Source organism: Stegodyphus dumicola, chromosome 7 (genome assembly GCF_044657685.1).
Source record: "Stegodyphus dumicola isolate Sdum_Otavi_A_Nest chromosome 7, ASM4465768v1".
NCBI lineage: Eukaryota > Metazoa > Arthropoda > Arachnida > Araneae > Eresidae > Stegodyphus > Stegodyphus dumicola.
The window spans coordinates 202,745,516-202,769,338 of record NC_140774.1 but is presented as its reverse complement, the minus strand read 5'-3'; the positions used below and the strand labels follow the sequence as shown (position 1 = coordinate 202,769,338).

General features: G+C 35.5%; 1 protein-coding gene across 4 annotated transcripts in view; it reads right to left on the bottom strand.

Moving 5' to 3' along the window:
- The window catches only part of LOC118194177 (transcriptional corepressor CBFA2T3-like), a 248,354-nt gene that overhangs the window by 138,621 nt on the left and 85,910 nt on the right, over positions 1–23,823 (bottom strand). The window lies entirely within an intron of this gene.

The following is a 23,823-nucleotide window of genomic DNA, read 5'->3' as shown; positions in this document are numbered from 1 at the left end:
TTAAGTAGAATTGTTATTAAATTGCTTCATTTCCCCGTGTAATGCTGCGCCGAAAAAATGAAAAATACAGGAGCAACGCGCGTATAATAAATAGATATCTGGTAATTGCACACTTTTGAGAAAATACCAGAATGTGTTCGTGAATTTAAAAAGCATGTAAAAAGCGGGATCAAAACACCTCAATTCAATTTGTTTAGAAAACTGTTTTTGTTTAGCAAATTCGCGGTGAAATCTCAGCAGCTTTCTTTGTTTTGAATTAAGTTCTGTTGAACGTTTCCGTTTAAAAGATAACTACTGTAAGATATTGCAATATTGTACGAATATCTGAGGAAATTTTAGCATTTTGTTTTCATTTGTTGTGCTAAGAATAAACTTTATTCACTTTTCATCGAACTTGTGCATTCAATTTATTATGAACCCGTACGCACGCATCAACACATATACTTATCTTTAATCTTGCAACAAATGATAGTACCATTGTTTCGCAATAAACAATCTTAACTTTTTCTAGACAAGGTCCGGTTAATGTGCAACCCGGTTGATCGAGAGTTGACTGCGTTAACTCTTACGCGTATCTTCTCAAAATAAATAACGCCAATTCGCTGAATAACAATTCCTACATCTTTTAAGTATCAGCTGATTAATTTTGATCATCGGGTTGAAGACATATAGTGCTGCTGACAACGGAGCTAAAAAAGGACTCCAAAAATCCCATATTAGCTTAAGAACGCCTTCGTTTCTAACGGTGGGTGCGAAATCCTATATTTAGAGTACGAACAGTTCCGCAACGTGGGCTGTGCTCCATCTGTGCCGGTTGCCATGGCAATTCATCCACAGATGGGTTGTGCAGCTGCGACACTAACCACGTGTGCGTGCATTCTATAGCTTCGGAGTTCCGCCGTTTCGTCCTCGTTAGAACATCCGCCGGGATTCCAAAGACAGAGAGAGAGAGGAATAATACTAAGCAGAATCGCGGCCCTACCCTTGGCGCGGTCGAATTTTTTTTAACCCCACCCACACAAAAACTAGAAAGGTTCAGAGAACATAATTGGAGAATCTGTAAGTCTGTTGAAGGAATGTAATTTCTTTCTCTTCCTGTGCATATCTAATTACTGTTTATCTCACCCGGCTCCGCCCAGCACAGCTGAGAAAAGAGAAACCAAAATGAGATTAAAAATTAAACTTATTAAGAAAATTCGTACAGTAAGCAAAACCAGAGCTGTAATATGTTAAAAACAGCTTTTACTATTACAAATAAAATCAAAATGGATTTGAAACTGTAAGTAATTCATAAAATGCCGATAAAAAACAAGAAATCTTCGTTGGAACTCAAAATGCAGTTTTTTCAAGCCATCTTCGTATTTCATAAGCTTCTTTTCATTTACTGAGGGTATTGAATTTAACCTCGGGAAATGAGACAAGTCGTTCTTAGTTAGCTGCCCATCAAACAGATAAGTTTTCTTATTAAGTTAAGATTAAGTGGTTTCTAAGAGATCTTATACTGGTCACCTATATTGGATTCCCATATGTCTGCTCCCCGAGAAATAGATAACGCTTGTTGGAGCCAATCTACAGCTATAACTAACGAAGAACTTCCGCTTTTAACACTTTACCAATTAAAAGCTGTCTGTGCTTGCTATTTCCGTCAATTTAGGTTTTTATAAAATAAAAACAGAGAAAGTAAAAAGATCATAAGCCCCTTTAAAAAAAAAGGGAAAAAAATATATTTAAACTAAGTAGGATGGTATATAATATATAAATACATATTTCTTTTAATTTGCCTCGGACCGGCAAATTAAAATTCTATTCACGGGCCGGATAGAACCTTCCGGCGGGCTGAAGTTTGCCCATCTGCTATGGGGGGGGGGAATAACATTTTTATCCGCAGCGCGCGGGACTGCGTATGGGAAAAAAAGATATTCTCATTAAAGAAATTCTCATTTAAAGATATTCTCATTTTAAAAGTATTTTGCGATATTACTGTTAAAATGAATTTTTTGGTTTAAGTACGAAGAACTTGATATATTTAATAAATAAAAGTAACATACCAAACGTTAAGAAAAAGCCTCTTTGAGGCGTACTATAAAATCTGAAAGCCTTGAGATTTTTTTTTTTTTTTTTTATTGCTAAAACTATTTTTCTTCACAATTTATTTCCATGTGGCAATTCAGAACCTCCTTATTCTTCATCTGATTCGACAGTTCGTCCCTCTTAAACAATATATCCCGCGGAAAATTCAGCCCCTCTAAAAATGCGTCGCAAGAGGTTACCTTCTTTACCTACCGCCACTGACAGGAATTCAAACTCATATTATATTTCCTTACACTCAAGATGCTTTTAATGACTTGGGATTATTTCGGGAACTGTAGATTCGTTTGTAGAGTAGCTAAGTTGATCAGTAAATAATATTTGACTACTTCTAATCAAATTTATTCGCCTCGTAATTTTCCGCATCTCAAAATAAAAAGCATGCAAACCAGGATTTATATTTTGATAGTTTCAAAGGGGGATGCCATCAGCCTTGTATTTACCTGTTAAATACTTAGTTTTAGTTTACGTACATAAAAAACTTTTTTTATTCAAACTCTGGTATTTATCAACATTTCTTCTTTTTTTTGTGCTTAATTTATGAAACACATTAAAAATAATCTCAGTTTAATTAAATGCGTTTTTATTTATTTATTTATTTGAGTTTTAGAAAGGTTTGTGGGGCGATGATTGTCTAGCAAATGTTGAAAGGGGTACGTGGGGCGAAAACGTTTGAAAGCCATTGACATAAACATTTTTATCCACAGTTTGTAACTTAATTATTTTATAGATGGGGAAAAAAATACAGTTTCTAAATTTCTCATGTTATTAGTTTACCTAGCTTTACGTCATCTTCTGAAATATTAAATCTTAGTTTGCGAAGATGAGCTTATCTTAGATAGTCTAAATAGGAAAATCTGATCTACTATGGCATACTTTAAGTACAAGCTGTGAAGCAATCGGTAAACCTTACTCGAAACAACTAACGTGGGTAATATTATCTTGGGATTTCACTAGACACAATATCAGAGAAAAGAAAGGGTTTATGTGATTTTATATTTTTTCTACTTTCTGCGCTTTGTAACTTTTCCCCGAAACGCTCTAAGGCCGTTTCTAACAACGTGTTATAAATAAATATGAGTATTCGAGGAATAGTGGTGTAAGAAATTTTAGTCACGTTTCTTTTAAATTTAAGGTATCACATAAGAGCTTCATATAAAAGAAAAATATAATGTGGACAGCGCATGATTTCCTTATACGGCCTTTTAAATTGTGCACATTTCTCGCTGCTCTTCATTCACCTTATTTCCACGAATTATTCTAACTTAATTAATTAACCGGTCCCTCGAGACAAGTCGAAAATGACATCAAAAACGGTAAATTTTGAAATTAAATAACTTAGTTTTTGTCATACAGGATTGTTGCATTTCGTAGTTTTTTCTTTTAATTAATTTTTCTATAATTTTTTCGTAATGAGTATAAAATAAATATAAGCATAGGAAACGGAAGACTCCATCAAAAGCTTCATTTCGTAATTTGTGAAAAATTAATTTTCTTTTTAAATTTGATATTGCCGAAACATGAACTTTATTGTCATTTAAAACACTTCTAGAGTCATTAGGTTATTGTGATGCAGAAGATGTGAAAAATAAGCAATACCTTTGCCGAGACTCAAACCTGGACCTCTCGAATACGCGCCGAGTACTAATTATGTAAAGACATTAGGTATTTTTTTTAAAGCAGGTAAAAAATGAGCAATGCTCTCGCTGGTACACGGACCTCTCGAATATCGAGCATGCTGACCACTACACCACGAAGGCATGCTAAGAAGGCGGAAGAACTACCTTATATACTCTGCTTTTACAAGGCGACTGGGGATTAGGAGACCCAGTCGCCAAATCCTGGTAGTGAAGAATCATCATCCACCATTTTTAGTTCGGACGCCACTATAGAGTCATTAGGTTACTCTAAAGCTCGAAAGGTGAAAAATGGAATAGTAAGTTTGTAATTTATTATTTGATTTTTAAATTTGTGTTGCATTTCAAGTAACACGCGAGGAGCTGTGATTTTATGTTTTAATAAGTTATAGTTTTAATGAAATCAATCAGAGTAAAACATTTGATTTGAAGAACCGGGATAACATGCCGGGGAAGCTCTTCAACAGTGTGAGACGACCTAGAAGTAATTTTCAAAAAGCAAATTAATTTAGAATAATTTGAATATCACAATGTTGAAAGGAACGAACATGTTATTCAGCTCTCATTAATCAACCCGGTTTATTCTTTGAAATACTTACCCTTTAACAAGATCTGTTGAAACATTAAACGGGGAAAATTAATTTTTTATCTTTTTTATTTACATGCTAATTTTTACTGCTTCATATGTTTTCATATGCTAATTTTTCACTGCTTCTTTAATTTTGAGGTTTTTCACCAAAGTGTTTTGCATCCCGTATAGTTTTGACTGAACTAAATTTCCATTTTTATTTTTAAAATCTCTTAAATATTTCAACTACGCCTTTTCATTTATAAATCAAAATCTCGAACATCGGAGCGAAAAAGGAAATGCCGTATTAATATTTGAAGGTTAAACCTACATTTTCCTTGTAACAAAATAAACTAGCAAAACGCACATTAAAGAAAATTACAAAATTGTAATAAAAATGTTGGCTTCAAAGAGGGGGGGAAAAAATCCTAGATTTAAAAAAAAAAAAAAAAAAAAGAAAAGAAAGAAAGAAAGGTTTTAGATTTTAAATTACGTCCAAAGGAGCTTTTTTTTTTTTTTTTTTTTTTTTTTTTTTTTAAACATTTTGTGTGTTACATTTACTTATTAAATATCACGTTCTACTTCACTTAAACAACAAAATTCAGTTCAACAGCAATATCGAAAAATAGTTCAAAAATGAGCCTATCTTAAGAATTTCCGATACAGAGTCTCGCGCGCTGGAGATACAAATTTTTTTTTTTTTTTTTTTTTTTTTCTGTACAACGTTGCCATGGCTCGCTTTGAAATCGTTGAATTTGTTAATAAAAAATTCGTTAAAGTTTTACAAAATAGGAAATCGATCAAAAAACAAATTCCAAATTTGGGCTTCACATGCCCATATTCACAGTAGAATTAAGGTCATTTAAAATTCGATGGCTTTAGGTACCGTTGTTTTATCACAAAGCGAGAAGATTTATGTAGAGTTTTCATTATTTAATTTCTTCAAATATAATGCATGATTCTAACATTTGGTGGCAACAGTTTGAAAAGTGAAACGGACATTTATAGTGAAGCAACGCAAAATCGCAAAATGAAAACAATAGTCCTTTAGGAAAAAAGCCCCTTTGAACTAAAAAAAAAAGCAATTTATACATACTAAAACCAAAACAATAAAAAATAATTTTTGTAATCTCCTTTGTTTAACACTTCAAGCAGAACTTATCAAGGATAACGACTTTGCTTTTTGGCTCGTTTATAGGCTATACATGAAAAATGGGAAAAATCTCATGCAGCCTGTTCGTTCCCCAGGATCTGAATCCTGTCGAACTACCCGAGTTTAGGGGTTTAATTCTCTGCACACTAAAGAATTATTTAATTAAAGCATAGTACATCATGCCTATCTGTTCATAGGATAAATGTCTTCGTGAAAGATTTTTTGAGCGAAGCTGTAACGTAAATAATATTTGGGTTCAAAGATATTAGCAAAATATTTAAAATAATGTTCACAAAATATATTATGTAGCAATTAGAATTTCATCTTAAACACACTTTGAATATGAAACTCAAAACGACTAAAAACACGTGCCTATAATTTGTAAGAAAGTGCTCTGATCACTAGGCACTGTGAAACAACAACAAAAATTTGAAAATATTTTGAATTTTACTCACAGCCAACATATACAAGACAAAAATAAGTGTAAGCACAACAGTTAAATTTTTATATGCAGAATATCCATAGACTAAGATTTCGATTCTTATAATTTGATTTGCGTGTAGTACAAGGTTACTTTACTATAATATTTTCAAATATCACCTTCCATAAGAAGTAAGTGCTGAAGATATCTGAGAAACAATATCCTCAGGAGATCTTCATATATCCCGGGACATTACGACTTGAAGAGGACATCCTTAAGATATGATTTACGAAGTCCTTAGGATATCTGAAAATCAACATCCTCAGGAGATCTTAATATATCCCGGGACATTGAGACTTGAACAGGATATCCTCAGGATGTTGACATAAGAAGTCCTCAGGATATCTGAAAATCAACATCCTCAGGAGATCTTCATATACAGGGGTTGGACAAAAATATGGAAACACCTTTAAAAAAACATGTTTCTTTGCTCAATATGGTGTAGGAAACCCGTTGGCATCCAAAACAGCTTGCAGTCTTCTCGGAATGGATAAATACAGTTCCTGTATGTTTGCCAAGGGAATATTATACCATTCTTCCTGCAAAACGGTGGCAAGTTCAGATAACGATGTTGGCGGTGGATAACGAGAACGCACTTTCCGTTCCAATGTAGATCACAAAGGTTCGATAATATTCAGGTCTGGTGACTGTGGTGGCCAGGGGAAATGAAACAACTCATCCTCGTGCTCAGAAAACGAGTCCTGGACAATGTGAGCTGTGTGAACAGGGCTTTGTCGTCTTGGAAGACACCATCAACATAGAGGAACAAAGTTTGCACCATGGGATGAACTTAATCGGCCAAAATGTTCACGTAAGTCTTGGCAGTCATGTGCCCTGACACAGTTATCATGGGGCTAGCAGAGAACCACGATACGGCTGCCCAAACCATAACAGAACCCCCGCCATGTTTCACTCTTGGCAACAAGCAGTCTGTATTATAGGCTTGAGATGGCGTTCTCCAGACGTAAACTCGGCCAGAAGTGGGAAACAATGTGAAAGAAGACTCGTGAGACCATATTATTCGCTTCCACTGCTCTATAGTCCAGGCTTTATGACTTAAACACCACCTTTTCCTGTTACGGGCATTAGCATCACTGATGAGTGGCTTCTTCATTGCAGCACGGCCAGCAATTCCCTGTTTATGAAGCTCCCTTCTAATTGTTTTGGTACTCACAGGGTTCGGTAACACAACATTCATTTCAGCAGTAACTTTTGCAGCTGTGGTCTTCTTATTTTTCGTCACAATTGCCCTTAATGATCGTCTGTCACGATCACTCAGGACATACTTTCGTCCGCGCTGTGATTTAGCAGATGATGTTTTTCCGCTTTTCAAATATGCGGAATAAATCTTCGATACAGTACCTCTTGAAACACTAAACACCTCGGCTACCTTGCTTACGGAAGCACCTACCATACGTGCTCCAACAATTTGCCCACGTTCGAAGTCTGTTAACTCTGACATAATGCAATGACAACCTCACATAACAGTACTCCGACAACAACTGAACTGTTTAGCACATTTACGAAGTTGTATAGGTGGCGTCAGTAGTCAAAAACGCCAGCGCCACCTACATATTTCATTAAAATCAATCTTTCTTTTCAAACATGCATTTCACAAGGTGTTTCCATATTTTTGTCCATCCATTGTATCTCGGGACACTGAGACTTGAACAGGATATCCTCAGGATGTTGACTTCAGAAGTCCTCAGGATACCCTAACTGTTTCCCGGGACATTGTGACTTAAATAAGATATCCTGAGGATGTCTAGTGTTATGGGGGCAGCGTTACGCAAGCCATGCAAGATGGATTGATCTATAAATTACGCAGTCCAGAAAAGTTATTACGATTTTTAGATTAGAGAGGGAGAATTAAGGAGTTAATTCACTCTTAGTAGAATAGTGAGTTAAGTCAGTTGGAACACCAATTACTTTGGTCAAATATATAAATCTGTGTAAATCTTTTTACACAGTCTGACCAAAATTTAACTTTCAATTTTGTACACCGAAAATTTGTCTTCCTGCTCGATGGCCGAATTGCTTGTTTTTGCTTACAAGCTGTAATTTTTATTTTAAAAGTTGATTTTTTATATGTTTTGCAACTTTCAGTGAAGATAGAGTTTTTATGTATTTTTGCCTTGCTGCGAAATGAGAGCTGAACTGATCAAACGCGAAATATATCTCTAATGAAATTCGAAGGTATAAGTTTAAATGAAGTACTGTAGAGATATTAGGTAAATTGGAAGCAGAAAAGATGAAAAATATGCAACCGCCTTCGCCGGGAATCGAACTACGGACCTCTGGAATAACGGCCCAGCGTGCTACCGTTACACCACGAAGGTTTTGAAAGTCACATTTTGAAAGAGATCCTCTAAATTTTAAAACCGTTTCGTCCCCTTGTTTTAGTTTTATTAACTGATTTGCTCGCGAATTTTCGCTGAATAGTCATTGACTGCAGCAATTATAATGAAGAACTTAAAAAACAGGGGTATTTAATACTGAGGTTCTGAAATCATTGCACAGTGGCAGACAGACCAAACAGTGACGATTCCGACCAACTATAAGTTATATCAGGCGACAATTTCAGCGGCACGTTTGATTTAAGTCCTATGGAGTAGCAGTGGACGATAATAAGTGTCAATGAGAGATTCAAAATGCAGGGAAGTAGGAATGAAGCTATTTTATTAGCTATTGTAGTTGTAATATTACTATGCATTCTTATAGTCTGATTGATATTGTTTATCCATGACTATTTTTCATTCGTTATGGTCTTCAGCGAGAAAAATACGCGAGTAAATACGGTACCTATAAATACATATAATGGAAGGATTTTAAAATCTTGCAATCGATCAAAATTTAAATTTGTACAACCGAAAATAAAGGCTAGATTTCTAATCGAAACATTTGAAATGTATGGAACATTCGCAGAAGTACTTTTTATGAGTCCTTAATGACTCGAAATTCTTTGTGTTGTTAAAATACACAACACAGCTTTCAACCCCATGGAAACAAAGATTCTTGCAATACTTTTCTTAATCCAGATAATGGAAGGCACGTTCTTGCCCCCACGTTTTACTTGCAGTCCGAAAGTTTAACTTCCAGGAAAAGGAAATTCCTAAACTCTCGCGAGAATAAGTCTCAGGTGGCCGAAAAGAGCGCCGCTATTATAAAAACTTAACAACATCCACCACGTACGCAGTATCGTGTGAAGTCATTCGAAGGAAAGTGGCATATGTCGTGCAAAATGACTTCTGTTATCTGAAAACTAGTATGCATTGGAACTACTACGAAAATGAACCATTAATGAAACTATAAAATCTAGAGGCCTTTTACCATGTACGTAACCAATTTCGTTAAATACCTTTAAATACAAAAGGAATAAATATTATATTGCAGCAGTTTAATCAAATTTTACAATGAACAATATTTTCAACACACGTTTAGCTGATGCTAGCAGAATTTGGTTAAAATGACACAAGTTTTCTATGGTTTGTTCTATTCTCTAATACCCATTGTTCAAATAAATCTAATTTTCGTAGAATATTTTTATTTTAAACATGTGTATGGGCATGGTTGCAAACGTCTGGTAAACATTCAAACATTCTTTCTCAACTCCAGCGCCCCAGTCATCGATTGTTTAACCCTTTCCGGCACATTACCTTTTAAAGCCGGAGTTTTGAAAAAAAAAAAAAAAAAGAGGTAGGCAGTCTAATTAGGCCTAGAGGAGTACACAAGTCAAATTTTGTGAAGATAGCACTTATCGTTTTAATTCTGTGGGTGTGCCCAAAGTGGCACACTGATTAAATAGAACTTCGAAAAGAGTGCTGAAACCGGCATTGTTGTCAATGAATTTACCGATGAGATGCGGAGAAACAAAGAATATAGACTCTCAGTTGTCTTAGATGATCGTTGAGCCCGGTCTGGACACACCCAGGGGTCGACGTTTGATTTTAGGCAGTTCAAGGTAAAAATTTAAAGCTAATATAGAATAAGGAGATTAGCATACAGCCAAAAAAATAACACAATTTCTTTTCAAACAATTCCTTTTACACCCCAAAAAAAATCTGGAAGATTTCTTTGAAAAATGAGGGTCTTAAAAAACTAAACATGGCTAAAATATATGGACCTGTTTATGTTGAACTGCCATATACTATAAATAAAGAAGGTTCAGAGTAACCTATAAATCCTTTTTCATTCAATTTTTCTGTGCGTACAGAACGAAATATTTAGGTGTGTCCAGACCAGACACACTGTGCCGCAAAGGGTTACGGCTACTAAATTTTTCAAGTAATCTTTTGTCATGTGTCCCCCTCTTCCGTCATTTGTGGAAATTAAACAATGTAATCGTTATCAATCACCTTTAAAATAAGCATAATTTAAGGGAAAAAAAAGCTAATAAGTGTTTCCACACCTAAAAAATGTGAATACTAATTCTAATCAATAAAATGCCCACCAAGGTAAAACTACAATTATACTTATGACATAGTTTTAGCGCACTTTTTAATTTTCACCATATTATATCACCATTCATTAGCATAAACGTTATCGCTCAGGATTTCTTTCGAAATGTATATCTCTTTCTAAAAAGGCCCACCAGCGGCCCGAGCGGTAACGTCGCTGAACACTGGTAGTTCGGTCCGAGGTTCGAATCCCGCGAACGGGCTGGCTGCATGGGTGTTTTCGTGGTTTTACCCATGTGTAACGTGTATACGAGCCAACTTCCCTTAGAAAGTCCTCCACGAAGGCATACCTCCCCTTAGGCAGATAGCCCTCGTGTGCTTTGCCATAATTAAATACACCAACACTTTCTAAAAAGTAAGCACATTTTATATCTATGAATGATAATTTTATTCCTTAAAAATATTAAATGAATAAAAATAAATAAATAAAAAATATTTGTAACAATTATTCCTAAGTGTTACTAACAGTTAATTTTGTCTTAAATTGTATCCTGTCCTTCTTGGCTTTTGACCCAATATTCGCTCAGGATGTTTACATAAAGTCAATGTTATTAAAGTTTTCAAGCGTTAAGCCATGCCTGACTTTGCTGTCGTATTGGCTGTATAAACCTTTTTGCTTTGTTGTTAGTTACTAACGTTAGTGGTGCTTATAATTTCTAATAAAATATTACTTATTATATATACTTACTACTAATGTATTATTCACACTGTCACTTGAAAAATGCCCAATGCCATGGCGATGAGAGACGCAATCCTTCCCTCCTAGCCACGATAAAATCCTCGACCTTGCTTCGATGTTATTGTTCATTACAAGAACGATTTATTACTCGGATACTTCTGCGGTCACACTGGGTTTCTACTGCATTAACCCTTTGCGGCACAGTATGTCCGCAAAGGGTTCATGCAGGAAAAGGGACACACCTAAAAATCTCATTCTGTACGCACAGAAAAATTGAATGAAAAAGGATTGATAGGTTAACTATAGGTTACTCTGAACCTTCTTTATTTATAGTAGATGGCAGCTCAACATAAACCAGTCCATATATTTTAGCCATTTTTTTAGGGTGTAAAAGGAATTGTTTGAAAAGAAATTTCTATGTTATTTTTTGGCTGTATGCTAATCTCCTTATTCTATATTAGTTTTAAATTTTTACCTTGAAATTTTGCCTAAAATCAAACGGCGAACCCTAGGTGTGCCCAGACCGGGCTCACCGATAATCTAGGACAACTGAGAGTCTGTATTCTTTGTTTCTCCGCATCTCATCGGTCAGTTTATTGACAACAATGCTCGTTTCAGCACTCTTTTCGAAGCTCTATTCAATCAATGTGCCCACAGAATTAAACGATAAGTGCTATCTTCAGAAAATTTCACTTGTGTACTCCTCTAGGCCTAATTAGACTGCCCATCTTTTTTTTTTAATCAAAATTCAACTTTAAAAGGTAGCGTGCCGGAAAGGGTTAAGCAATACTTCCCAGTAACCTGGTAAGCAGTCCACTATGGGCCTTGTGTTGAAGATTTCCTGAGTAGCTCCCAAGGGAGATTTTGTAAGCAGCAGCTAAATACCATTTCCACTAATCACCAGCCCTCCACGTCATCCAGACGAGTGCATTAAAAATATAGTATGGTCGTAATGTTTCGGCTCGTCATAGGCTAGTATATATATATATATATATATATATATATATATATATATATACTAGCGGAAGTACCCGATGCCAGTTAAGTCGGATTGAGAGTAATACATCTAACGACAGACAGAACGATACCGCTGTCATCCTTCTCTAATAACAATCCAAAAAATACGATTCATCGTCATACATTTTTCAGTCTCATGCGATATGGAACCCACATAACAAATTTCGATAGCAAAGTAAGCTAATTCTCTCTTATTATAATCAGCAACAAATGGCAAAGTCTCTCTAATCAAAAGGTCGTAAAAGCTCGAGTTCCATACAATATTTCACTTACATTCAATTTCAGTAGATTAAATGTGGCACAAAATTGATCAGAAATGAGAACAAATACATAGACAGACATTTTCCTTTATATACACTGGTTACCATAAATTAAGGAAAAATCACAAAAGTAGCGATAACTCCCTCAAAAATGAGCCAAACCGTGTAAAATTTGAATATGTTACCAAGTAAGAGTAGCTGAGTAAAACTGCGATATGCAAATTAGTGGCGCTGCTTTCGGAATACATCATCTGCGAAGAGCATAAAAATCCATGTTTGAGAGCAAGCCCACATATTTCACTGTGACAGCGACATCAGAAATCTGAGATAGCCAATTCGTAACAATGACTTCCAGGCATCATTTGCCTGCAGAACTGCGATGGAGAGCCATTGGGAGACTAGGGGCAGGACAAAGTCAAACAGAAGTGGCCAGATGGCTAAATGTGAGTCCTTCTGTGGTTCATAGACTTTGGAGGAAATTTCAAATCACAGATTCGCCACCTAGGAGGTTCAGCCAAGGACGGCCAACTGCTACGACGAGCGCCGATGACCGATATTTGACAGTATGTGCACGAAGGAATAGAACCGCTACTATCCTCCCTTGCTGCAGCCACCGGAAAGTTCGTGTCAACGTCAACTATGCATAGAAGGCTTCACGAAGGTGGTCTGTATGCGAGGCGACCAGCCATTTGTGTGCCGCTGACGTCACGCCATAGGAGGAACCGTTTTCAGTGAGAACGACAACATGTCCACTGGACGCCTGATCAATGGAGCGCGGTTCTCTTTACGAATGAGTCAGATTTAGTCTAGAAAGCGATAGTAAGCGTTATTTGATATGGAGAGAACCTGGAAGCCGTTATCATCTGTCAAACATCCGTTAAAGAGATGCATACGGAAGAGGCAGTGTCTGTGTTTGGGGTGGCATCTCTTTGGGTGGACGTACAGACCTCCATGTCTTTCCAACGGAAACCGTGAATGCTTCGGTTTATAGAGATGACATTCTTGATGTTTATGTGCGCCTATATGCCGGGGCAACAGGTGATGCTTTCCTGTTACAGGACGACAACGCAAGACCACACAGGGCTCGCATCGTAGCTGATTACCTTCAACAGGAAACAATTACGCGCATGGAGTGACCAGCTCGATCCCCGGACTTGAATCCTATCGAGTACGTTTTGGATGCTTTAGGGAGACGTCTAGCTGCTCTCAATCCGCCCCCTCAAACCCTTGACGCGCTTGCAACTGCTTTGCAAGAGCAATGGCTCTCGCTTCCTATGGATCTGATAGACCGCATATTTGAAAGCATCACACATTGCTGTATTGCTTCTAGAGGCGATCATATTCCATATTGAAGGTACTTTTCCTATAGCAGACTGACACCTTCGATTTGTTCAGTTTATACATGTGTTAATTTCTATACTACCATATTTGTCTGGTAATTTCTTTTTATGTTATCTGATACCTTATTATGTGTTGTATATTGTGGGTAAGTTTCATTAAATTCTACATGTAACCTTTTTCAGTAATCGTGATTTTTGTGATTTTTCCTTAATTTATGATAACCAGTGTATATAGATATTGTAAAATTTACAAATTTTTGATTAACAAACTCTACGATTTGAAAGCGAGGAATAGCAAACACTTTTCGAAGTACAGCATTTTTATCTCCAACGCCCGACACTGTTGCCACTCGGAAAAATGAGGGCGAAAATGATCGTTTTTCAGAGTTTTTAGTTAACATATATGATTTTAGCTATTTATTTTTTTCGGAAAAAAGTGGACGTCGATTCGGCTATTTTCCAGGATCCAGAAAAGAACTGTAGAAAGTTTGGTGACGATAGTTATAGTAGTGACTGAGTTATTTAAATGGCAAATATACTGATAGACATATTGATATTATATATATATATATATATATATTGATAGATTAGTACATATTATCGTCCTAAGACACATATATTAGTAACACATATTAGTGTACACATTTCATATTAATACTGAATTCTATTACCATTCAGTTCTGGCAAAATATGTTAACAATTTTATACCGCTTGTTACAAAGAAGGTCAATTTTTCTCAAAACAAAATATACATATGTAATAATAAAATTCCATAGTCAAAATTACACTTAAATTTCTAATTGTATGTTCATTTCATTTTTAATGGCGACGGTCTCTTATTTAAAAGTACGGGGAATTAAATTCACAGCCCCGTAGTCAAGTTGTTTTTCCAGCCTTTTCTACACGTACAGTTATAGAATGTTCAGGAAATATTTAAAGTGAACTGGATTGGCTGACGAGGCTGACGTCATTTCTTGGAAGCTCCGCCTTTCCAGAGTCTATAAAAGGACTCCCAAAAGAATATCGGTGGCTTTTTTTAAATGTCACGATGCAGTAAACTTCATACAAAAAGTTATTAGCAATTCTTTTTTATTTACTCCGGAGATCAGATTTTTGTAATTGCTATTTTCTCCTGAAATATAATAAATGGATCCTGTTTTTTTAAACTTATCGTCTGATAATTTAAGCTACGATTACATCTATATTTCTTCAACAATCTATTTATTCCGGACAAAAACTGGTACATCATATATATATATATATATATACTTCTATATATGTAAGATATAATAAAATACTATGGCTATATTAAGAAATACTCGTAATTGCCAAACCCAAAACTAACTTTTCTAGATTTGGTGTTCTCCCCCTAAGTTTATCCTTTCTCCCAAATTCGAGATCTTTCCAAATTACATAACACTGCCTGAAAAAGGTTACTAAAAGTAAAATTAACCAATCATGGCTTAGATTCACAAACGTACCTACGCAGTATAAATTCTGTTCCTTTTTTTCTGACTTCCGCCATGCAAACGTTTCCATGCTGCTTACGCTTTCTAGCTTACGTCGTACTTTTAAAATCAGTCTACATAAAAATTTATTATATTCAACGATGATTGAAAAATAATTTGTCTGCCAAAGAGATGATTTGAAATGTGTAAAAGTAAAGATGGCGATTCTTCAATTCAATTTTATCTACTCATCAAACCTTCACTCTAAGCCTTAAAATATTACACACATACACACACACACACACACATATGTCTTTTATGATTTTATGCTTCTTTGATTTTCACATTTAATTTTTATCAGAAATATATTACGTCATAAGTAAAATCTCATTCTGAATAAATAAAATGAACACTTACACGTTATTATTAATTTAAATCAATAAATGTCATAGACGAATCTCGCAGAGGCACTGCGACCGAATTCGTAACTTTTGTATTTTGTGCAATGTTTTCTTTCAGCTTATAATGTCAAGAGAATCTTTATGCAACGATTTGCTTGCAAAACACGCAGTCTATTCTTAGAAATTAATCTTATTGCGGCTTATTTATTTACCTTATAGATATTCAATTAAATGCAAACTGCTGCCATTTTTAGGAAAGTCAAGTGTTTCTACCGTTTCATTCAACAGAGTTAATTTTAAGTTATTATTTAAACTGTTTCATTATTTGGCGATATGAGTACAAACGGTGTGGTCTAGATATTGTTTCAAGATTATACGACAGATATTTAATGTTAACAGACTTTAACCAAGAAAATATTAAATTGAAAAATATGAATTCTGAGATTTTGAAAGACAAGGGAATTTCCGAGGGAAATTACTATTAATCCTCTACTGAGAATGACTTCGTTAGTTACAACGGGTGTGAAACCCATTCAATCAGTAACCAACGTATTAGCACGCACGGCATATACTGGTTTGCACCGCACTAAGATAACTACGAAATATCTTTCTACGGTTAAAAATGTTTTCCAGCTTTTCCTTTATTTCGACCTAATTTTTGAAGGACTGTAACTTCACAAGTTCTATTTAACCCTTCATTGTAAGTTACCGTGTATCGACAGTTAATATATATTTGTTTCGATTTTTATCTCTCCGGTAAATACTAAGCATGCTTGACGACTTTTTTGATTTTTTTTTTTAAACTTTGCAAAGAATCCTGTATCGCCAAATCTCGTAATTTTTAGCCCAAAGGGCTTTAGCTCAGAAAGGCTATTAATTTCGTTTGGCATTTTGCACTGATTCACTATAAGCGAACGAATCACTTTTTAAATTGTTGCCACCAAATACTAGAGCCCTGTATTATATTTAAAGAAATTAAATAATGAAGAATCTGTATAAATGTACGTATGTTTTTCGCATTGTCTAAACAACGGTACCTAGAGCCATCAGATTTTGAATAACGTACGTCTCCACTCGAATAGAGACATCTGGAAGCCCAAATTTGGAACTTGTTTTATTACTTATTTCATATTTTGTAAAGGGTTTATGAGTGTTTGATTAAGGAATTCAGCTGTTTCAAAGCGAGAACAGTAATAGTGTACGGGGAAAAGAACTTTTTTATTTATCGGAAATTCTAAAGATATGCTCATTTTAAAATTATTTTGCGATATTGCTATTGAATTGAATTCTTTAAGTGCGAAGAGCATGATATTTAATAAATAAAGGTTATAAGGTATTTCTCCCACTTCCCTAGCGTGCCTTCGTGGTGTAACGGTAGCACGCTGGGCCGGTATTCCAGAGGTCCGTGGTTCGATTCCCGGCGAAGGCGGTTGTTAATTTTTCATCTCTTCGGCTTCCAAAAAAAACCTAATGACTCTACAAGGTGACACACAAAACGTTAAAAAAAAAAAAGCCCCTTTGGGCGTAATGTAAAATCTGAAAACTTTTTTTTTCAACAGTTTTATAATCACCTCTTAATTTTTAACTGCCTGAATATTAGCAGGTAATTTTTTAGGGTAGATTCACATGTTTTTTCGAGTTTTTATTTTATTTTAGTTTTTTCGAGGTTGGCAAACCTTGCCTTTTTAGTGTCATTGCAAAGTTGCGTTCCATGCTCGCGAAATTATTATGAAAGGAATTTAAGGGGACTCATACACCTTAAAACCCATAAGATCTTCGAATATGTGACTGTTGCAAGAATTGGGATAACTTATTTATTTTAAAAGCAATTACTTCCAACCTTTTACAGCTGTCTACGTAATATAGCTGCTTTCTGAAATAGTGATCAGAAAGTTTGTGTTGCTACAAATATTTTAAAAATTTATTCCGCTTTGTGACAAAATTTTTCGTCATGTTTCCACCTTGCGCGCGCAGTTTAAAACTTTCTGTTGCATAATTTGATTCCATATTTAATATGTATCTTTTATAACATTTAGAACTACTGTGAACCAAAAATTCTAAGAATTTCATGTTAAATTTTTATTTTATTTGAAGTTGAGTTTAAAAAATGTATTTTATTAAAAAATCTGTAATGTTTTCGTGCATAAAAATTTTTAATATTAAAATATTCATCATATTTTTGGTTCAGTTAGAAGATAGTGCCCATATAAAGAATTCCATCCACTTTCAAGTATGTACCATCAGCCATTTTTAAAATATCATGCGCGCAAGGTGGAAATATGACGAAAACGTTTGTCACAAAGCGGATTAAATTGCAAACATATTTGTGGCAACACAAACTTTCTGATTACTATTTCAGAAAGCAGCTATATTACGTAGTCAGCTGTAAAACATTGGAAGTAATTGCTTTTAAAATAAATAAAATATCCCAATTCTTGAAACAGTCACATATTCGAAGATCATGAGGGGTTTAAGGTGTATGAGCCCCCTTAAAACTTTCGAGACTATTTCGATGGCTGTTATTAAAATTTCCACTTCATATGATTGTCTTCTAGGGCTCATGTTTTATATTAGATTGCGAGACTTAACCTGTGCACTTGCAGTATTTCTGAATGGAATAGAACCATCTGTGGATTTATCATGTACCTTCTGACGGGAAATCCTTATTTCTTTCTGAAGATTCTGTATTGCCTTACTGCGCGAAATTAGGTCTCAAAGTTTCTGAAATAGATCTAAAAAGAAATAGAAAAAAATTGTAACACAAACGCACTCGAAAAATTTGATAACATTCATTACGAGATAACCAGACTCGGCAACTTCCGCTCACACATCATTCCATTTGACGAGTTCTTGGAGGGTGGCGTTCTCTTCATGCATCATACGCAAGGGAATCTGAAAACACTAACACAGGCACACATGAAAAAATTTACAAACCCTCGACTTCAGCGTTTCCTCCTTATCTAAAGGGAAATTGATTACGAACTCTACCGAATCAATTTATGTAAAATTTTCTCAGAAATTTTTTCGGCGATAAAATATCTTCCAACGGTGCATCGCTAAGTGAATAATTTTGATGAAGCGCGTGAGAAAGTCCCACGCAGTAAGACGTGCCGCAGCAGGTGCCAAGACCACGTGTTGATGATCTCAGGAGTATGCAGATGTCAACGTAGTGTTTTTATCACTCACGGGTCGGATGACATGGCATTAAAAAATGCGAGTGTATCATTTCGCACGCTTCACAGATGATTTTCATTTTGTTCTTGGAAGAATATGGTAAGTCACGGAACTCAAAATGAGAGCTGTTCCCGTTCAAAAGATTTCTCGTTCAGAGATGTTATTAATTATTCACGATAATTATATAACTACTATAAAGTCCTTTCCTTTTTTTTTTTTTTTCCTTTTACTGTACAGCAGGGTTTCTTAAACTTTTTTCAGTCGCAACCCCTTTTTATCACAGATTTTTTTCGCGACCTCCAGGACCCCATAATATTTACGAAAATTTTACGGGACCCCATAAGCATTGCTCAAATCCGACACACGCGTGTGTGAAACTGTCCATTTTTTCACTTGTACTGTAATATACTACTGCAGTTTTAGGTTATTAACATCTAATTTTAAGACATAAAACAATGTGAACATTTTAAATAAGCAACAGACGAAACGACAGCGTCACGTCCAAAGCAAGGAAAATGAATGTTTCTATTATAAAAAAATCTGATGTGTACACCACATGACTTCCTCGTACGGAATATTAAATTATAAACGCATTTTTTCTTGCATTTCATTTAAACTTATTGGACTGAATTAAATCTACTTTGCTGACAGCGCATAGACCACAGTAGAATAAATGCATTCTTTAAAATTCACTCTATTTGTTTACCATAGCGACACTCTGGCGCTAGGTTCACTTAACCGTATTATGTTTCGTTCATATAACTCAGAATGCACAAAATTTATATCATTTAAAGAATTAACTAATCGTTGCCACATGTTCTATTCAAATACTATAACAAAGCTAGAAGGATGTATAAAAGAAATTAAGCAAACAAAACAAAAAAGAAACAGTTTTTCACAGACGATTGAGTATTTCTCATTCAATTAATTCAGTTCTCACTTCGCGAGAAGGCAAAAATGCATAAAAACTCAAAATATCTATATTAAAAATTACGAAGTAAATCTTAAACACTTATTTCCTCGAAAAAATTCCAGAAAGGATTAAGCATGATTTAATTGGCAATAATAAATGAATGCGTTATCTTTGTTGTTGCGAAGCTAAGTTTCTCTAGATTGGCAACAAATCCAATAGTCTGCTGTTTCAAATGTAAACAATCAACGGCCGTCATTAAAAGAAGGCTTAGCGGCACTTAAACAACTTTAAAATTGTTGATAATTCTAAAAATATTGCATACAGATTTACTAAAGGCATAAAAACCTTAACCGGAAGATAAAAACAACATATTTCAGTCATTTTTAAAGCAAAAAATGTACAATTTACAAACATATAAGAGCAAAGAAACTGAGATCACTGAGCCGGGTAGCAGAATGGATATATATATAAATATATTTATATAACTTTGGTGCGGCCGATTGCAACCAAAATACGAAGTGCACATCTACATGTTACAGCAGTCCTATATACAAAATTTGAACGTTCTGAGGCTACTCGTTTTTGAGTTATGCGAGATACGTACGTACATACCTTAATACCATAATTCGTACGTACCATAATTCCTACAGACGCCACGAAAAATTCTCTTCAGAATTATTTTAAAGCAGTTTTATAATTTTTTTGGAGGAAAAGAATATTTTTTTCTTTCCTTACGTACAGATATCACGCAAAAGCATCGTTAAATTTTATTCGATAGCGGTCAAAGTGGATATTTTCGTTGAAATATGCTGCCTGAAACTTTTCGCGATTACAATACTTCTTTTTTACTTCGTACGAGGAAGTAAAAAAATGCGTCGAAAGGTTTTCCTTTTTTCTTTGTGTGAGATGTCTTATCTCTATGTATTTTCATTGTGTAAAAATAGTTGGTAATTCTAAAATTATTACAATAAGTTAAAGAAATATCAAAACTGCTAAATTTTTTGGCGACCTCCTGCTTCATTTCCCGCGACCCACAGCTTAAGAAACGCTGCTGTAGTGTACAGCCCTGTTATAACGCTGTTTGGCATTGTAGTTTCGGATATTACGCAGTTGCCTAGAGCTATTAAAAAAAAGGTGCAAAAAAGGAGAATATCTACAAACAGTAATTTTAATGTTTAATTTGTTTGCGTTGTCAAATATGGGGAAACACATGACAGCTATTTTCCTTACAAATATGTTCGAAAACACACCACAAACAAAGCATTCAATGAGATTCAATGAACTCCAAGAAAAGTGAATAGTTAGAAATATCACTTGTATTCTAGAATTATATTCCGAACAGTATAACAACGAATATTTAGCAGATCTATTAATGCAGAAACTACTAGAGATATTTTAAGAAAACGTAACTTTTATGGCGTAATAGTTAAAAGAAAATCTTTTTCCAGCAAAGCGGATAGAATGATTACAATTGTGTAATATCAGTGTTTTAGGGTCAAAAGTTTTGTATTTCCAAAAAATCTGCATCTGTCTTCTTTTTTTAATGGTTCTCTGGTAGTTTTTGTTTAGTTCTTTTCTGGTATTTTTATATATTTATGTATTGTAAATTACATTAGGTTGCCTTATTTCTTCGTAACTACTTTTTGAATATCATGTTACTCTCATGTCACAAGTTCGACGGCTTTATTCAATTTTTTTCGAAATTTTTGTCTGAAGGTTATGAATCTCTTTGCCTTCTCTAGTCTGAGTCTCCAGCTCAGTTCGAAATGATACATTCGAAAGTGACTATTTCCCGATGGAGGTAAGGTTGCACTAACCTAAGCCCTCCGATTTTTGCATCATTATATAGGAGACCATGATTACAATTCACTAAGACTGCATCAAATATTTGGAATTTAGCCATATTTGTAGCTAAAAGCAAGTTTAGGCTATTAAAAGTAAATGATTTGGGAGGGGTAAAAAGCAAATTCAGTTCTTCCAATGACTTGTTCGATAAAACATGGTGGAGGTAGCGACAAGGTCTTGGGCTACACAAGTGCTTGCAGCATTTAAATTCTATATTTTGCCGCTCATCCGGTATGGTGTTTAGCGTCACTGACTCCCGTACCGAAGGACCCGGAGCTGGAATCCCGGAGAAGGCAGGGATGTTTGTAAATGTCGGCCGAGTTTGTAAATGTAAGCTGGTGTTTGTAAATCCGGAAAAGGCAGGGATGTTTGGGGTTGTCGGTGCAGCATGGTGGCACCGCGATAAATGCATGGTGGCACCGCGATAAATGCATGGTGGCACGCGATAAATGCATGGTGGCACCGCGATAAATGCATGGTGGTAAACCACCAGCATGATGGCACCACCTAAATATGCGGCGAGCCGTAAGTCCTCACTTGTGGTTTTGGTGGAAGGGAAGAGGGATGGAAGACCCTTGGACCCGTCCCCCCCGGGGTGCTCTCCATCAAACTTGGAAGGCGGAACTGAGCCAAATCGTACTGTCAACTGTTAGGTGGTCAAGACTGTTGCCAACGACAGGCGTAATCTAGCGCTCTTTGCCACGAGGAATTTCGTGGGCCTTGGGTTGACTATGTCAGACAAGTGAGCATAAGCTATTTCTCCCACCTTCTTCACATGCCTTCGTGGTGTAGTGGTCTGCACGCTGAGCCGGTATTCCAGAGGTCCGTGGTTCGATCCCCGGCGAAAGCGATGGGTCATTTTTCATCTTGCCTGTTTGCAAAAAATACCTAATGTCTCTACAGTGGCGCCCGAACTAAGAAAGGTGTTGGATGATGATTCTACTCACCTAGGATTTGGCGACTGGGTTTCCTAAAAACCCCAGTCGCCCTTTAAAAAGGAGGAGTATATAAGGTATTTCTCCCACCTTCTTGGCATGCCTTCGTGGTGTAGTGGTTCTTCACGCTAGGCCGGTATTCCAGAGGTCCGTGGTTCGATTCCCGGCGAAGGCGATTGCTCATTTTTCATCTTGCCTGCTTTAAAAAAAAAAAAAAAAAAAAAAAAAAACTAATGTCTCTACAAAAACAACAACAAATTTTCTATTTTATTGATTGCAAAATTGATGATTTGATGTATTTGAATATTTTGAAATACACAGCACCAAAATGCGCATATTCTCGCTTTAAAACTTTATCAAGACGATGATCCGAAGCGATAATGAAACTATTGCATCATTGCTTCGGATTGCATGATTATTCGGGTTTGCATTATTATTTCAGACTGTAATTTATATACCTATCTTCGCGTAATCAAATCTTGTGTTTAATTCAGAACTTTAGTCCTATTGAGCATATTTGATATCGTTTGCAAGACAAAATGAATGAAGTCAGAATTTCCGACAGAAAAGTACTTGAACGAAAACTTAACCAAGAAATGGGAAAAAATAGATGCGAAATCCCAATCATAATCTTAAGAAATCCATGGCTAGAAATCATGCCCAGTGAATATACGAAAAGTAAAAGAGGCTCAGTACATTATGTGAATAATGTTTATACATATATATTTTGATTAATATATTTTTGTTCCCCCATACTGTTTGACCATTACTTTCTATTTGTATAACGAAAGTGTAAAACTTGATAAATAGTCAACAATAAGTGTCATTTAATTTTATTTTTAATTCATTTCAAGGTTTTTTTTATGTTGCACAGCTCTAAGATATTTCACGTAATAAACGTATTTCTTTTAAATTAAATATTTAATTATTCTTCAACACAACTTCTAGGAAATTAAACTTATAATATAGTTTTTACTAAATTAACTCTTTGTGTTGCAATTAAAAACAGAAATCTTGACTAAACATACAGTCGAATATCATGTGTCTATTTACGTTACATTTTAATCTTCGCAAACCGAATTCGGGAAACAACAAACGCAAACATTTTTTCGGGTATATTTTTTACCAGGAAACAAAACAGTGCGGGCGCGAAAGTGACGTGATATCTTTCTGACCCTGAGAGTCGGTCGCATGTGGGTCCCTCACACATGTGGCCAGCATATGCGCGGAGAACGTAACACGTATGTGACACCATCCGCCCACACGCAGACGAAAGACAACAGAGCTCTCAATTGCTTGGCGATGGACGCTGTAATACGAGGAACTCGCATCGAGTAGGGAACTGGGACTTAATTCTAGGTATTTGCCTAATTTTCCCCTACTTCTCAGATGTTGCGCAGTGAAATAAAGAAAATGAAATAGAGTGC